Raw genomic sequence first — 4,820 nt, forward strand, 5'->3', positions numbered from 1 at the left:
AATGAAAAAACTGCCATAAAAATGCTTCCCTTCAGGGGTAAACACAAACAAATGTACACATCCCACAGAAGTTTTGAGGACGACTCTTTTTGGAAAGTGAACACAGGGTTTTCTACGCTGCTGCCGGAGGGGCAGAGATAAAGAGAGTAATAGTTAGACTGTGGTCACATTGGTATGCAGACAGCCATGAAAGCAGCACAGTACCTGTTGCTTCTTGCAAATTCATTTGCTCAATATTGAGAAATTTTGCCTCTTAAATTGAGGAGCAACAACTAGAAATGATTTGGTTTACTGATAACCAACTGATAACCAACTGAATAATGTAATCCTCATGGTCAGCAACATCATTATGCCATCAAAACTTGTTTGTGACGTGCAAATATTGAGGACTGTTATATGCCAAATGGACAAAAGTGTAAACACCATCTAAATGGAAATAACACTGCTTATTACCTTGTTTGGATATTGTCAATGCAGTACAGTAGAGATTGGAACATTATATGTGAAGCAAGTAAAAACAGATGCAATTGATTGCAAATCTTTAAGCCATTGTATGCAGCTGCGTTATTACAGAAACAATGCATCAAATCTAAAAATAGCTAAATTTTTCAAAAGAGGTGTTGCTGGGGAAACAGAAAATTGGAAAAAAATGTTCGGTGCAACACAAAGAAACAAAACAACAAAGACGCTCTGAGAGCTAGGTGCCTCTACTAGTTCTGCAGAAATGAATATCTGATGGACAGTAAAAGCTGATCCCCACAACGATTGGCCATTGCAACCACTGTTTATAATTTCAAACAAAAACCTCTTATCCCAACGAATGAAGTTTATTGGCAAAAAGTTCAGTAACATGATGGTTATGAAAAAAAGCTGATTCTTTCAAAGGTAGAAATGGAGTAGAACTTCCCCACTCTGTGAAAGACGGAGCGTGCAAGGAAAAAGACTGGGAACACTTCTGCAAATGAAGAGATGAAGAGAAAACGATGAACTCAGGTGACGAGGAAAACCATTCTGTGGTCTAATGAATGAAAATGTGAAATTCTTTTTGAAAATCATTGACACGACATCCTCTGGCTAAAGGGGAGAGTGACCACCCAACATATACTTTACACACATTTCTGTGCAAAGCACGCCAACACAATCTCTCTGAAAGTGCTCGTCCAACTTGAGAGGGGGGTTAAAATTAACCTGAAACTGGAAGTAAATGTTGAAATTTCTTTTAGATTTTTGAAATCTTTTCAGTTAGGCGAATCATTCGTCTGGTTCTTCTGAGACCACCAGTAATATCTTAAAATATTGCCTCAAAAATATGGACAATTAAAACCAAAGCCATCGAAGGGCTAAGCTGCATATAACTTGTTTTAACCAACCGCTAATTACACAGTTCCTAGCCAATTGTAATCCTATTTCTAGAGAGTTAAAAGCAGTAGACATGGTTAGTGGTGTCAGAAGTCACACATGCCAAAGATGTCTCACATAACATTCCGTCAGAGAGGCAGTTAACAAGGCAGCGCAGCATCTGTGACTCCTCTCCTGTTGGTCAGAGCGCATATTGCCGAGGTTGTCGACCTGTGATTAAGACTCCTGTAAATCTTCCCACCCATGGAGAATTGGAGAGGAGTTTCCACTTCAAGTCAGTCCACTCCAATAGTGATGAGTTTAACTTTCTTCCTCTATCTGTCCTTGAGATTAAAAATACCAACCTGGAAAAATATTGTTCTTCCAAGGCGTTGGTAGCCTTTATCTCACTCAATTCACAGAGGTATAATTTAAGGCGCGTGGTGCAATATCTCAATAACTGTGATAAGATGACACGTAGGTTAAGCTATCAGATGCCTCAAAGTGACAGGCAACCTTGCGTACATTCCTTTTATTCTCCTCTCAGGCAAATTCCTCTCCCTCTGTCTTTCTGTCTTCCGGCTCTTCTCTCCATTTTTTTTTGTTCTTTTAACTTTTAAGCAGCAAGACAAGCATAACATGTCGCTCTGAACTTTTTATCCCAAGGTTTTTAGTTTTTGTTGGAGTTTAATCCCACTCAATTTATTATTTTAATTCCCTGTCCTCATGTTGTGTCTTTTCATATAAACCATTACTTGGTATTTTTGTCATTCTGAAGTCTTGAGGCATCAAGATCACCTAATGATCACCTAATGTAATTACATGTATACATTTGTTATGCATGTAACATACTCATAGTCACTCACGGCACAGACTGGTCAATCACCCCTCTGTGTTTCTGGATCCACCTCTCCCACAATCCAGTAAGTAGAGGGCAGGGGTTCTGTGGCCTCTGCTACTGTATGAAGCGGACCTGACTGCAGGTCGTTAGCTTCAGCTTAATCTAATGATGCATACTTCCCTCTGTTTATGGCAGCAAGTGAAGAGGGAGCACTAGCCTGTGCTTGTCTGCTGCTGAGAATGCCCATTAATGCTCTTTTCCCCCTCAGGTGATGACCACCTGAGCTATCAAAGACAAGCTTGTCTGTGACACCACCCTCCCCTTCCTCCCCATCGCATCATACTCCATCTCCACCCCGCCTTTTGCTGCGACCTCCGCCCAGACACATGCTGTGAAACTGCACGCAGTCACAGTAGATTGCGGTTGATTTCCCCTTTCAAAGAGGTTTCATTTCTTAAAAAAAATCTTAATCATCATTATATTTTTGAATTTCCTTTTTCAGATAATTAGTCGTCATTTTATTGAAAGCAGACATACAGTTACATAAATGCTGCACAATATAAACTAGCGTAATGGCACACCACATAGACTGATTATGCCCCCACTGATCTCATGTGCTATCCAGCTGTGCAGATAGTTTGGATTATATCTAGCCTCTATACACAGTATAGGAGTGTTACACACAAATTGTTGGTAAATACATTGGCTCAAAATCTGATATCACACGGAGATTTTAGAAGAGAGTCGACGAAGGAGGCAGGGATTAGGAGAGATATGGTGGAGTGACACGATGACACACTTGAACCATAGATATTTCACAGTCAGCATGCTGACACCTGGGCAACCAGCAGATGATCGTGTTAAGTGGCACTCGGTCAAAACTAACCCAATTTGGATCTGATTCAAGAGATTAACTTGACAAGAAAACACATTTTCTTTTGCTTTCGCCACAAATCTTTTTCACTGGAGCGCTGTGGAGTGAGTGTTTTGCTCCAGGGCCTAACATCATCAAAAGCTATCTTATCTGAGGGCATTCCTCATTTATTTTCTTAAGCCAGGTTTTCCCATACTGTCTTTTGTGTCCGATTCTGCTGTACACTACTGCTAATCAAAATATTCATCAATGTTAGTCGATATGTTTGTGTAGATTCTCAGTCATCAAGATCGTGTAAATCCTGAGATCTTAAACAAAGGCAACCAGACTTCTTTTCTTTGTCCTGAGGAGAGAACCAAGAAGAGAACTGAAGCTGTCTGAACTCGAGCTCTTACTAATATCACCAAGCACATTAGACATCCTACTGCTATGTAAATCTTTAGTACAGTTACTTTGCACCTCTATTTTTGTCTCTTTTATAGCTGCTTATTCACTCTTTTACAGTCTCTTATAGTCCATCTTTCTTTGTCCAGGATATTTCAAAACATCCTGCCAGTGTCTCTAAATCCATGATAGATATGTGCATCTTCCCCTGTCTGGGATGGATGATTCAATGGCCCTGAAACACAGCACCACCTAATCTTGGCCCGCAGATAAAGCTAATTAGGGTAAAAAGAGACATCAGTCACTGTGTTAGGCCCTGTTATGCACTGTACATAGCAAGAGTGGCATCTCAGTCGCTGGGTGTGTTTAAAAGGTTGACTCATTCGTGCACATGTAGCTATTATTATGAGTTATGTCAAGAGGAAGGCCTCAGACTCTAAGATTGTGAAAGCTGCATTGAATGTTTCCTCTCTACTTTAGAGGCTAACCCGCTATTATGGTTTTTTTTTTCTTCAAGAAAAAGGTAAAGGACTAAAATTAGTGCAGAAATCACAGAAATTACTCCCTTCTGTCGCAGTGACCTTTGACATTATAACTCATCTAAGAGAACAGAAAACTGGCGAGAGGTTCTGTTTGGATGTGCAACATGCATTAATACAGCTGTCACAGAGAAACACACACACCCTTTCCGATGATTAGAGCAGGTCCAGGAGGTTCACTGAGCTCCAGACATTGGCAGGTTGCTTCAGAGCCTTAAGGGGGAAAAGAAAATCATCTTCACTTGTTCATTTTTCTTTTAAATATATGTTAGTTGTGACTGGTGACTTGTCCACAGTGGCAGCTGGAATAGGCTCCAGCCCACCCAATTGGATTAAGTGTGCATAGAAAATGGATATTTTAGTTTTTCGCCACTGCATTTGGCTGATTTGAAGGTGTAATACTTAATTTATCCTGTAGGTGGAAGTGTTAGATTATGTCCTGTTGAGCTACTATATCGCAGACATTTATCTAAAAAGACAGCAATAATTATACTTATAATTCAAAACACTATACTATGACCATTAATCATTACTTCTAAGAGCCAAATTAAATGTATGCACATGGTGAGCAGTGTGATGAAGATCACGTTGAGCTTATCAGCAGACTGTGAGAAGGTATGTGAGTAATAGCATGGAGATTTACTGTGTGACATGGCGCAACAAGAAAAAGCCTATTTATCTTAACAACTTCGGAATATATAGAGTATAAGATAATGCTGGTACCTAATTAAATGTAACATGAGAGTGTCAGGTAAGAAGGATTAGGAAGTATTCTATCATCAAACACCCATGAAAACACAGTTATCAAGCACTCACCAAAACAGTCCTTTCTTTAAATACGTTA

Source organism: Odontesthes bonariensis, chromosome 10 (genome assembly GCF_027942865.1).
Source record: "Odontesthes bonariensis isolate fOdoBon6 chromosome 10, fOdoBon6.hap1, whole genome shotgun sequence".
Lineage (NCBI taxonomy): Eukaryota > Metazoa > Chordata > Actinopteri > Atheriniformes > Atherinopsidae > Odontesthes > Odontesthes bonariensis.